This window comes from Glandiceps talaboti, chromosome 15 (genome assembly GCF_964340395.1).
Source record: "Glandiceps talaboti chromosome 15, keGlaTala1.1, whole genome shotgun sequence".
Classification (NCBI taxonomy): Eukaryota; Metazoa; Hemichordata; class Enteropneusta; family Spengelidae; genus Glandiceps; species Glandiceps talaboti.
Genome location: NC_135563.1, coordinates 15865753 through 15880503, shown reverse-complemented (window position 1 = coordinate 15880503; position 14751 = coordinate 15865753). Strand labels below are relative to the sequence as shown.

Sequence of the window (14751 nt, the reverse complement as noted above, 5' to 3'; positions counted from 1 at the left end):
AGTGATAAAACAGTCTATTTTATATAATCATTTAGGTCATTAGTGTTCAAGGGAAATATTTTTACTAATCATTTCATCTAACGACATTGGTCTAGCCGCAGGAGGTTGATTTCTGTTGGATAGGAATCTGCAAGATGATCACATTTCTTGATATACTTTCCATCTGATAGGGAACATTGTTTGAGTGTAATATACCATACATAATATTTACCCCACTTTTTGCCTATTTGAGTATTATGGCATTACTGCATTCACTACATGAGGGCCTGTTGTTTTATACAGATGTCTTTTCTGAATTAGGGTGGCAATAGTTAAATCTTTTTCTCATGACCCCACCAATCCTATATTTCTTAAATCTGGTGAGAGAAAAAAATTGACACCCTTAATGGCAGGATTATGAAAAAACATGTCACTGATTATAAAATAGCAACCTTAACCCCATCTTTCAAGTACTTATCTGATCATGAGCAAAGTTTATCATTTTATTGCTGAAATTTGTTATCTTTTATATTACAAACAAATGATTCAAAGTTTCCTTCTGACGTTAATTGTCTTTTTTAAGTCATTTTCAGACCATTAAAGTGTTATAATGAATTGAAAGTATCACCAACATGTACACAGACACTTTAATACTTTGATTTTTTTTTTTAATGTAACGTTTAATCGACCAACTAACCCATCACTTTAAAGGTGTTTAACAATGAGAAACATAGAATTAACTGAGGCAGCTAGTTGAGTTTCTGTGTTCTTTCAACTGAAATCTGTTGTCTTTATTGGAGATTTCATGTTTGTTCTCAAGCTCCTGTGCATCATTACCATAAGGTAATGCAGTGTCATCAGCATCAGATATATTTGGCCTTATCACTGAGTTTATTTAATACGCTACTTTTTTAGATACAGTAATGATGAAAACCTTTGCTGGGTATGTTGCAGTAGAATGCATTGACTGAATTTTGAAATACATCGTTATTTAGACCTTTACATTATGATTATATGCAAGTCCTACAAAAATTAGAATGCGACATACTGTCACAGTAATATAAATATTGCGGTCACAACTACTAATCTGTCCCCAACCACTCAATCACCACTCCCATGCATTGTGAACTTGATAAGTTTTGTTCTCATGATACAAACATAACTAGCTATTCAACAGTATCGTTTATTGACAAATCTGGCTTTAACAACCATTCTTTTTATTTGATTTGAATGGTAGGGTCGTTATGACAAATCAAATATGGCCGCTACTGACTGCAACATTGCTTGGCACTATGGAAAGAACACCCGAGAAAAATCATTAACCTCATCTTGCAAAATGCCATTACTGTGGTTATAACAGATTGTAAACAAAATCACATAATAGAAAAACAATAGTGTTAGTTTGTCTATTTCATTTTATTACATATGTTGTCAGTATTTGAGGAAAGTAATTTGGCAAAAATCATTCAAAGAATCTGACAAGGAAAACATCAAAGGAGAGGTAAGCTGTGTAATATGATTCTTACCTAATCTTTCAGATTGTATCTAATGTTCAGCACTACAAGAATGTATTAAGTATTCTCTGTAGACCTCTTCAATGAAAGTGTAAATAGTAATGACAGATATGGCCTAAATAGGGAAGATGCTTTGTTTTTAAGGGGGGGGGGGGCACTTAAAGGTGTGAATTTGTAGCCTATGTGTCATCTATGGATGACATGTTGGGTCGAAGAGTAGGAGTTATAAAGAGACATGATTGCAAGTTGTGCTTATTGATAATGGGTAAATTAATTAGGGTAAATTTAACTGAAATTCAAAAATCTTTAAATCTCTCCGACTACATGAAAGGTTGCTTTCGACCCGTTTGAAACAATAAAAGAAATTAGGGTCCATCATCTTGTTTTCATGGAAATCATTAAACTTGTCTTTTCCCGTAGAGTAAACATAGTATTCAGTTCTATATACTAGTAGCCATGTTGGATTCTAAAATGTCATAATTTTGATATATTTTGACCTCTATTTCAAAGACTTACATGGTGACCCCTGACTTTTTTTCTTGGTTTTAATTGAGAATGAGCTTGAGTTTTTATGAACAAAGTATAAACAGCAAAAGTTTACAGTTTATTTCCAAGATGCATTTCATGTTAAATATTCTTACCTTTGTTGTACATTATATATTAAAGACATAAATATATACACTCTGTTCTAAGTAGTGGTTCAAAGTTAAACTGTACACTATGTATGTATGGATATACACTACTTTGCATATTGAATGCACATACAACATTCAAATACCAGTCTGGATAATTGCTAAGGTGCCCTCATTAAGAGTATTTGTATTTAACGTTATCTACACACAAGTTTGATAATACTTAATACTCAGAATTAATAGCTAGATAATAATTAGCGTGAACTCTATAACAAGTAAGTCAGCTGTATTGTTTGAAACTATACTTGCTGCAGACAAAAGTGAACATGGAAAAGTGACGAAGAGTTGAAAGTCATGAATTGACTATTTGTCTGAATGTTTGACACCACAAAACAAAATATATTCAGTGGCATTGATGTAACACTGTAGTTTTCTGAAGAATGATATTAACTTACACAAAGAGCAATGACAGCCGTCATGTAAATATTGTACTGCCCCCCCTCCCTTGTGAATTATGAAAGAACCAGAACTATTACTATATCCACCACAAAATAGTGTTAAAATGTCAATGGATTTTATCACTTCCAACTGATTAGATTGTTAACCTGTACATTAACCCTGATTCATATCAACTTTATTCCTTGGGGTACACTGCATATGTAAGAAAACAAGGTCAGGGTCACATCCTCCCTAGTGAGACTACAAATTACAGAAAACAAGTCCTGCATTGAGTAACCTGACTGCGGGAAGTGTGGCAGGACCAAAATAGCCCGGCCTGTGTAGGATAACATTGTCATGTCACCAGATGATAGAAATGTAACCCAGCCCAAATGACATTCCATGGAATGCTTATATATGCTCACTCTATTACAGCTGATCCAGCTGATCCAGTGTACAGATAGATTAGATCACGACATCTACATTATTAGCGAGGAATTTATACATACACCAAAATACCATTGCGTGATTCCTGTCAGCTATTCAATCTGAAAGGCAATTGAAAATATCAAAATAGATACAGTAAGAATGTTATTTTTAGTTTTTTCGAGATACGCAGAGACATTGAGATAAATGTGATCCTGGGCATACATATATGTAAAGCTGTATTACAGTTATTGGATACTCGTCTTCTCACATTTCAAAGTTATTTCTGTTCTGTCAATCAGCATGTACAAAGAGTGGCCCATCTGAAGTTCTACTTATGTTAATGGAGTACAAATAGCTTTCAGTCGGTGTTTTTCAAGATGTTTTGGGTTGACAAGAGGCAGGAGGTTGAAAGTGTTAATTTGAAATACAAATGACCCAGTTTATTGTTCGTGATGGCATAATCAGGAAGGATATATGTAAAAAAAATTGTTTCTGATCATCTTTTCCCTTATTTCTTTGATTCCTATTTTAGGTGAACTACATTATGGTTCATTATTAAAAAAATCATTTGTATAACTTTTTTCCCACTTTGCTTGTAAACCACGAACCAATCCAAATATGTTTTGTTCAAATCAGAAATTTCTTCACTGAACATGTAGGTGAACCAAGCTGCCGATTTGTTGCTATAGTTACCAGTCCAATTACTCTGGCTTATCCTGTATTCTGATAGGATGGTGAAAGAGGAGTATGCAGGAATTAGTGCCTAGCTTAAAATCAATTTGTCCAAATGTACGTGTGGTTGTCATACTAGTATCCCTACACAAAATTACTTGAAATTGTTCTTTTAGTGCAACTAATGAACCAGGGTTTACCAGTGATATTCAGATAGTACAGTGTATGTGTTTGTGAGTATGGGACATGTATGTGAGGAAATTCTTTGAATGTAAATTTCACATTAAATACTATTGATTTTTGGGTCAAAACATACAGTCATGAACAGCTGGGTTGATAGACATGTTGTACTTGGTGAACGTGTGTATTACAAGTATTAGAATGGAGAGTCATCAAGGCGGAATGGATGGATCAGTGATAATGATAGTAATAACGTTTAGTTTTTATGTAAATATGAAGGTCAAAAAAGGGTACAAAGGAAAAACTGTGAACTCCAAAAACTGGTGGGCTTATCAGCCTTCTATTTTATAATTTTCTGAGTATATTTTGAGGGGCCATGAACAATGGAACAATTGCATGTATATTGAAGATATCCAATTCTTGGTTTATAAGTTAGATTTTAAAGAAAAAGAATTGTTGGTCAAAAGAGGTTAAGTAAAAAGCAGCTAGCTGATGTACTTGATATGGAAGTTTTCATGTCCACTCACAATGAGCATATGTTTAAAATGTAAAAAATGATAAATGATCTGCAAATTAGGCTAACGACACAGCTATGACTAATATCAGTATTGAAAGTCAGTTATGCTACAATGGCATTGGCACTGTCTTGTAAAGAAAATATGGTGTCATATGTTATATATATTTTGTACACTAATTACATACTTTTCTTCACCTAATAAACTGTATGACCAAGGTTGCCGTGTATATGACATTGATCACTTTTCCAGAATGGTGGCTCCCATATGCTTGTGTAATCATTGTAGCTTTGTGACTATCTGCATACAACCTGGGTGTGCATTGCTAAGACCAAAGAGTGACTTTTACATATTTCATTGTGTACATTGCTTTCTGAAGTAATAATAGTATCGGTAGATACTTTGATCAGAAATTCCATACATTCACTGTGTGCGTAAAGAATCTTAACAAGAATAAAGGGCTCTGTAATCTTGACATGTCAAAACCCTACTTATTAGCCTCATATCCTTACAACATTGCAGTTACAGCATTTGCTTTAAATCATAATTGACACATATGGTGCAAAGTTTGACAAGATAGTTCCCAAGAATCCTTTGGTGTAACAGTAAATTTTAATGTGTTACTATGTTATGGTTATTAAACTTGAAACCAAAATATGAACATTTAACATATGAAAAAAAAAATGACTATCATCATAGTCTTTTCTAGTCAGCCAGCTGTTGTCTAGCAGTCTCAAAAAACATGAATATATAATTAAAACACCAAACAAGCAGAGTCGTGTAATGAAATAAATTTATTTGGTAACATAAAATTATGTATAGGTACAAGGGGATAGAAGAATAGGCTGTGTCTGGATCGAGCAAAATCATTATTTGATATGATTAATGAAATGTAGGTCAGATGAACATTAGTACTGTGTAGAATTTTCAAATGTTAGTGCATTGACACATATTTGAACGAGGGCAGGCATTATGAATTTGTTGGCATTAATGATCAAGAGCGGTTTGCCTTTATTAGTATGCATTATTGCCATACATATAGCTCAACTTTGCATATATAACCAATGGAGAATACGTTTTGAATTATGGCCCTGTAAAGCTTATGAATAAATTAGCCCTTCAATGCCATTAGAAGTTATCAATTCAACATTTTACCATTTATAAATATCAAAATGTCACCAACTTTTAGCATCCATCTGTTAAACAAATCTCTTTGAACATACAGTTAACAATTCCTAAAAATATCAGATATCATTGCTTTTCGATATTTTTGTCATCTTCTACCAGATACACATGATATTGATATTGTGTGTGGCTCCCTTGTATAAAATTGTTATTTTCTGGTGTTAATATACAGTTGTTTAAGCATTCATATTTCTGGTTATGTATTCATATTTCTAGGAAACATTGACCCTCCTGAAATTGCACCTGTAACAACATAGTGTTTGATTGATTAAGAAGAATTTTACAGTACAAAGAGTATCTAAAGGCTTGCTAGCCATTAGTATTGTACATTTCCATTAACATTCTACGGTAACATTATACACGTCCTTCTAAAAATACACTATCGGAAATGAAAATTTGAATGTCTGATTCAATCTATAAATTAAATTATGTCACTTTTGTGTATTTTTTCTTTGTGCACTGGCTTAACAATCAAAATGGAGACAAGATTTAAATGGTGAACAATGGTGACAGGTTTGCAAGGCGTCAATATAGACAAACAAGCATACAAACCATGAAGTGACAGCAACTTTCTTGAAAAGCGACTGTAAGAATCACGCTTGCAGCTTTCCTTGCCAAAGAAGTGAATGTTTCTTTGTATCAGTCTCGACAAAGACACTGGCATTTCTTTATACAGTAGCAAAAAAAAATTACACAGACACTCATGTATGTATGAACTATTTTACAGGCTGATACTGCCCTGATGGTCTTGTTGAAATATTCAAAAAGACTCTCCCTGCAGAAACTGTCCACTGTCTAGACATGTGTATGAAGAATATCTCATATGTTATTTCAGTTTTTATTCCTGTAGAGCAGTATTGTGTGAAATATTAGCATAACAATGGCATTTTTAATAGATTCCATAACATCTCTGTTTGTATAATCAATATCTCAAAACTAATTCTCTGGATTGAAATTAACTGAGAATGCTAACCCTAAATAGCATTGCAGGAGTACCATAATTTTGCATATTAATACAGGTAACATCATTGCATAATTCCCATCTTTGAATCCCTTGAGACCAATAATATAACAAAATAGGATACCTAGGACCTCTGCCTATGAAGCATTTATTGCATTGATTTGTGATATCATTTGATTTAGAGCCCATCAGCGGTCAACTGTCTTAATTCAGTGTTTATTATTTGTCTAATCAGCAGCTGCTTGTCATCAGAATCTTTCTTAAACAGCAAGACATGATATGTAGACCACACAAGAGTTTGTCATCATCTTTCAATTTAATAGATATCTTTTGAACAGAAGCGTGGTAAACTTCTAAACAACTCAGCAATGTGATGAGTTATTTCTAGCTAACTGTATTGAACCAGATCATGACAGATAAAGTGTCTAGGGAGGTATGTCTACCAATAAACAATTCCCTGCTGCAAGTATCAAATTCAAGTAGACATATACACTTGACTGAACATGGTGAGAGGAAAATCATGTCCACTCTTGAGTTTGTGAATACTTACAAAGTATCCTGCTGCTCTGAGTTTGGAAATTACACATTTCAAGCCATCAAGGCATATGACAGCTGTATATTCTATCTTATTAAGAATTCCAAGAGTATTCATTACTAAGACTTGACAAAGCATGGAATGATTTCATCTGACTTTTGATTACAGGGTATGTCAATAAATTGACAATTTGAAAGGCACTTTGTATGAGCAAATTTACTAAATTAACAATAATTTCTTGAGGGGTTTGTAATTGTGCTGTTGTCACATTGTTTAATAACTTCAAGCGATCATCAAACAAATGCTATTTTCCCTATACATCTTGTCTGTAAGAAACAAATTTAGTGCAGTTTAATTTAAATCAGTTTTTATAGTCCTTGTCAAGTTGAAGCATTTTCTAATGGTAAGAATCTTTCCTTCACCCATTAACATTCACAGGTTATTCACTAATAATGTTATGATTATAAGTGTTCACTTTGTTTAAGGACATTGGTTTGTCATCTCTGCATCCATCAGTACCGTCTAATGTTTCGCCGAGTGATTAGTTTAGATTTTTGTTCAAACCTTTATGAAGTGATGAATGAACCTATAAGCACATTGCCAATGACAAACAAGAATATGTGATATGTGTAGGGTGATTATGTGTCAAAAATATCAGGATAGTATTTTCTTTACTTTAAATATTTAGTTGGAATTGTAAGTATGAAGCTTATTCAGAGCAGGTAAATTTATGAGAATATTGTAAAATTATTTTGTTATTATTTTTGACTTGTATGTAACGTATTTGTGCGTCGAGTTCACAATTTTCAACAAATTTTTGAAAAACTTATAATGATGACAACAACTAATTTATTAGGTTTAGCTTGTTTTCATCAAGAGCGTACTTACAGTTTTGAAGAAATGATGATTCAAAGTCTGTAGAAACCATTTCATGGATAAAATATTCAGAAGATAATACTACAGTAACATTACTTTTATTACTTGTTTATTCCATAATATATAATATGATAAACTTTGCTTGGTCGTCATAATAAATAAAAAAATACCTGTTTATTCCATAATATATAATATGAAAAACTTTGCTTGATTGCCACAATAAATAAAAAGCAACTTATCTCAAAAATTTTGAGTTTTAGGTAATAATTATTTATAATAGACTTTATTCACGCAACATGTAAACAATAGGAAACTAACCTACAATAAGTATGCAAAAAGGAAAAGCATACAAAAGTTTACACAGCTCAAAGTAGATGCATGATAAGGCAAACATGACAAAAATTCATTAAGTAGGAGTACTAGGACTAATTAAAGTAAGAAATATAATGAATTATAACTAATTGAACTCTTGGCATGTTGGTTGAATCTAGTGACAGTTGAGTGATGCTACCTACAGCAAGGTGCCCATTCTGGAAGTGTCTCGGATAGGGGTTGTCTCGCCTTATAAATGCTTATTTGAATAATCAAAAATTCAAGGTGAGGATTCACCTGCTGAAAATAGGGTGACCAATCAGAGAGAGAGAGAGAGGAATCTAGGCTCACATTAGAATAAATTATTTCTGTAAAAGATAAAATATAATAATTGTGTGGTATTCTGTTAATCATGACAGCAAATAGAACACTCTAATAATTTTTATTCATCAACACAATACAATGTAGATCAATCAAGATAAACATTAAACTTTGCATCAGGAATATCACCCAATCTGAAAGAAAAACATACAATGTATTTTCAATATATATTCTGATCAGGATAATTAGATAAAATTACTTCAGACATAATACTCGGCAATTACGTGTACTGAAAAATTGTGCTTGACAACATATGTCTGACCCCTGGCTTTTTTGAAGGTCATCGAGAGTAGAAAGCATAGTATGTATTACTTGTTTCCATATGTGAAATGTCATAGTTATGTATGCCAGTGTGCTCAAGGTCATTTATCTCCGATACCAAATTGGGATAACTATCCTAGTCGAGGGATATTCCTGACTTAGTACATGTTAATATGCAAATACAGGTGAGTCGAATGATCATTGACAAGGAAATGGGCTAATCTTGAATACTTCTTGTATTTGGAAATTGCATCAGAATTATCTGTCATTCAAAGTTTCGCGTAAATAAAACACCATAATCATTGTCAAATAATCATGCAAGAAATCTGTTTGATGTCTTGTCACTTAAGAGATAGGTATTGGGTGGCGTAATTCTCTATTTAAGTTGTACATCAACTGTGCTAAAACATTGTCAGAAAGTTTGCAGTAAGCTCTTCATACCTAAATTAAATGGGATAAAAAATAATTTAATTCATTCCAGTGACTGAAAGTAAATCATGTGAACCTATAAAACGATATATCCCTACCTTTTTATAATTAACACCCATGATCCACAGCTGGTGCTAAATTTTGTAAACTATATATGGTAGGTATGACTTTGATTGACAAATGTATAATTGGACTGTACACTGTGCACCCTACAGAGAGCTCATTTCAATATACTGTATAATGTCATTGAACCTGTGTAACCCTTCAAGCACAAGCCCCTTTCACTTTAGATTTATGTTTGCAAGATCCCTAGAGACATGAGACAAAACACATTCATACTGCATTACTGTTGGATCTTCTACTTTGAGAAGACTATATATATGTACTAGGAGATCAATACAGAGTGATAACACTCGCAAAATCAATATTGTACAACAGTCAAGTAGCTCATTTTTAGTATTTGTAAAAAGCTTTGGGGGAACATTAATATTGAATGTGAACAATTGAAATGAAATGACTTGCTTCTTTCAATATGGAAACTTGATTGCAGCAACTCAGCTGAAAAGTAAGCGAGCAAGTGTTTTATTGAATTAGTTCACATGCCATGATATTTTCTAAATAATGTCCTTGCCACTTGATTCTTTTGCAAATATGTAGATCTTTGTTAATATAGAGTTAAAATTGAAAAGCTACAGTCGAATAGAGAATATCACCACTATAGAACATTACAAGGAAGCGTATGATTTGCTGTCAAAGTGTATGTTTCTGATTTATTTCAGACATCTAAACTTTGTATAAATGTCCTTTCATTCATGTGACCAATTAAATTTGATATGATCCCTTAAAATTCACATCCAGCATGCACGCGTGCACACACACACATGTTCCAACATATTGGTATGCTAGTTCTGAAAATAGCAGAAGCCTGTGTACTTGCTGGATCTGTGACTCCACTATACATTCATTCTCTATCCAGCTTGTCCTGGTAGCAATTTCAAACTTATTGAGTTTTGAAAATGCCCATCTAACCTAATTGGTCACAATGGGAGTGATTACAAGAGTAAGTGTACACATGCAAAGAATCCAAAGAACACAGGAGTTTATGAACAAGTGTAGTGTAATATGTATATTTAACATATAATACAATTATTATGTAAATTTCTATATATGGGCAATCTAATAACAGCTTTTGGGGTATGGTTAAAACTGAATTTGTTGTATGGTTGCCGGGTTGAAATTGCTTTTAGAGCATACTTCATAGAGAACAAGTGTGCCAGAGTGGAAGATCCAGTAAGTAGACAGCCTTCAGTAGCACACATGTATGTGAATAACCATGGAACTGAAACAAAGACACCAAGGACTTTTAACTCTACCCAAACATAATTATACTCAAACAAAGGTATTTCTTACCCACATCAATGTAAGTGTACATATAGATGCAACACTTTTTACAAAAATGTATATTAAGTATCATCATGGAACACAGGACAGCATCCTACATTTGTACATATAGATGCAACACTTTTTACAAAAATCTATGTTATTAAAGTATCATCATTGAACACAGGACAGCATCCTACATTTGCCACTGTCACTTCCACCATCATTCCAATGCGTAAATAAATGATTGCTTTCATTTTGAATAATTGATGAATATAGGAATGGCTCAAAATTCATGTTTAATTAATGATAACAGGGATCAATAACAACTCACTAGATTCTTTTACTGTAATTTCAAGTTTGACTGCATAAATCAACTTTTTAGGATAACCATAAATTTGTGTTTATTGTGAATAAATATTTATATCCCCTTGTATTTCTAGCAATTAAAGCTGTGATGTTGTCCTGCCCAGATGATGCCACACACATGCAACTATCTAAAGCTCCTAGGGTGTGATATCCATTTTTGCAAAAGTTGAGATATTGTTTATAAAAATATATTATTTTGACTTTTCCAATACTCCTTGTTTTTAAAATCATAAAGATTGACCAAGACATGTATGAACCATAAATCCTTGCAATAGAAAATTGTATATAGAAAACTGCAGTCATATGAAATAAAGTATAGAATGTCAATCTCATGGGGTGAAAAGTATGAGCTTCAGGTTTCTGTTGCAAATATGACTCCATCTTGCCCACAAGGTTTTGAGACTTTTGTTGCTCATGTTCAACAGGAAATGTTTTGAAGAGTTGAAGGGTACTGAGGAAGGAAGCAATATGATATTATACCATTTGTCATTATATTGTCAGTAATTGTGTATATCCCCTTGCACTTCTATCAATTATAATTGTAATAATGTCCTGCCCAGCTGATGTAGTTGAAGTCGCAAATAAATTTGACCATTGTTAATTTTATTATTAATTAAAAATTTTATCTTAAATATTCAACATTACATTATGATTACAAGAAAGTTACACTTTGTACTGCACTAAAATGGTCGGAAAAATCTTAGCTTGCAACCTGATTCCACTGGTCTAATCCAGGATGTAAATTCACATTGTTCACACATGCGTGACTTCAAAATATTGGTGAAGTCTTCATCATAATAGTCCACATAACATTATTCCTGAGCCATACAAAACTGCTAGGCAAGGTTTTAGTACATCATATTTGCTTCTGCTGCATTGTATGCTGTTAGATGAGGGAATTTGTTGTGATAAAGGACCAGAGTGCCTGATGACTAAATGGTGTTGTTGCAGGGGGAAAGACAAAATGCTTAAAATGTTAAAAAGGGGTAGAGCAGCATGCTTGTATGGATAAATTTGTCAAATATTACATATAATTTACATTAGGTGTATGTACATACTAGTGGTAATTTCACTACAGTGCAGTACTGAAAACATTATTTTATACATGTATGCAGATGATATGCAAATAAGCAGTCATTTCTTGTACAAAAAATCATGTGGTCACAGTGTATGATTTTTTTCAGAATTTGCTGCTTTGGGTAAACATATCTAATAATAACAGACCCCCATGACTTTTAGTTCCAGTGTTGGTACTAAGGGTTGTTTGCACTCACCTTGCAGTGTTTTCTGCTGCACTTCCATTCAATACACTCATGAAAGTACAGCTACAGAGAACATGTAAGCACTCATGCAAATCACCCTAGTATGCAACAGTTGCACTCACCATCATGGGTTCTGTCACATTCTTCATAGAAGCATTGTGGTACGATAAGTCAGAGAATAGAGAATTATGATCCTAATCATGGTATCATGTCAGCTTAACAAGTTGAAAAAAGTTGCTGACATTCTTTTACTCCCACATACTAGCAGTAGATCAGATATCTGCTTGCATTTCAGCTGCTCTCATGTTTTGCGTTGTGTTCATTCAAGAAACTAAAATAGTATAAAATGACAGTATTCAAATCTTTTAGTGTTACATGTCACGTAGAAAAGCCTACAGACCTAACATATTCTTTGTGATCCTGTAGGTGCGGTGTCAGCTGAGAAGGCATTATGCTTACTTAATGGCTATCAAATGAAGGGTAAACCTATCATAATACAATACGGGAGACACAGTTAGAGCTGTGTGATGCACAGACATCCCACGAGGAAGAAAGGAAAGTTGATATGGTGCACCTGTAAGCAACTTAAGTGTGCCAGATTAAGCTAAAACCCAGTCTATGTGGATTTCCAGCATTATTTGATTATGCATGGTGTTGTACCAGAAGGCATAGGCGGTATGGTTACGGTAAATACATCACATCTCTAAAGGTCATTCAGTAAATTTTGTAAGATTCTAAAGTGAAACATATATACTGACAGTCAGCTGGCAAATGCATGCACCCAATATGCCAGAGTGCTATATAAAACAAAGGCACAGGTATTTATAGTGAAATTGGCACTTTCAACTGGTGATTACTATCATACCATGTGATGTATTAAAAAGTTATGAAAAAGTATGTTTATTAAATTGTATCTACATGTAAGAAAAACTTATTAAATCTCAATTTGCTAAAAAAAAAAAACCTACATAGATTATATATTAACTTTATTTTATTCACTATTTAAAACCACTACCCAATGTAATACTTACCCCACATAAAAACTTGTGGTTTTACAAGTAAGGTCAAAGAACATAAAATGTAATGAATAAAGGCATGTCTTTTACAGTGCTTAGCAAGTAATGATACAATGTATTAATCTTTTTGACATTTGAAACATTGTATCTAATTCTTCATTTTAAAAGGATCATTTCAGATGCTAGGCTAGAAGAATAGTATTATCATGTATTGTGTTGAGATGATTTCAATTTCTGTGAAATGTATTTTATTTACTGGTTATGAAAATTTCTACTCTCAGAGTCAAAAAATTAGTTGAGAATCCCAAACTTTTGCTGACATCTCATCAGCATCATCGGGGATGTACTACACTGGGTGGTTGTATTTTACTTCTTATCATTTTATTGAAAAACAACCATGATAGTTATTTGAGATAAATGTCACTGGTAGAGACAACTTTAGTCTGCTCTGCCACAGTGTACAATGTATATATCACACAAATACACAATAAACATGAACATTTTAAATGTGAGACTTATCTGTATCTTACTCTGTATGTTTGTGAAGTGAAAAGAGTGTAAGCAAAATTTCTACAGGAAAGAAATTGCATTCCTGAGGACATTGTAAGCACTCAGCAATATCTGAATGGTGTATATGATACCTTGGCATAAATGTATACTATGAACACAGTGTGCATACTTACTCAGAGAATATGTAGGCTTTCAGGCAATCTCTCATGGATATATCTAGTCTGTACAGTTGGAGAGTTTGTTCATCTTTACACAAACATCAAAGTGTCCTGAGTTACACTTGAGAAAGGAGATGGGAGACTTGTTAGGCTTTTCTTAAACTTTTGTAATTTTTCTCCAAAATTGAGATTTAAATGAAAAATTGTATTTACGAAACCATTACACTAAATTATTTAAGAAAACCCTGGTGGAGGAGATTCATTTGATGCTTGAAAATTTGCTGAGAAACTGAAGGGCTGTCAAATATGAGCATTACATTGACTTGAATGGTGTCGACAAGTAGTAACACATTACTACAAACATTGACTGGAATCACAAGGATGGGGTAATTCAACATGGCACTAGAATAATTAGGTTTGCTCCACTGAGCTGGTACTCCGGTAGTTTAAAATAGGTCAATGGCATTTGAATCACTCTAAAACTTGTTGTTAAAGTGTTTGAAACTTCTCCATATTGTATTTGAGTCTTATTGATGTGATGTTTCAGTGTTCAATGCTGTCAAAATCACATCAATGTAGGAAGTAGTTTGTATTTCTCAAAAAACAAAGAGTTGATTTATACACTCCTTAATATAATTCTTCAAATATATTCTCTTGTGATTTTCGTGTTTTCAGTATATATTGTGATGTTCCTGTTAAAGATAATTTGATATCCTCCCCCCAGTTACAAGTACAAACCTGTATTTGATGCTATCCT

The 14751-nt window shown here is 33.1% G+C and overlaps 1 protein-coding gene across 1 annotated transcript in view; it reads left to right on the top strand.

The window, feature by feature from the left end:
* LOC144446260 (RNA-binding protein 41-like) overlaps window positions 1–13235 on the top strand; it is a 157565-nt gene extending 144330 nt beyond the window's left edge. Inside the window, exon 7 of the mRNA XM_078136012.1 lies at window positions 12737–13235. The gene's annotated coding sequence lies outside the window, so the exon portion shown is untranslated. The remainder of the gene's footprint in view (window positions 1–12736) is intronic.
* Window positions 13236–14751: the final 1516 nt, after the last annotated feature.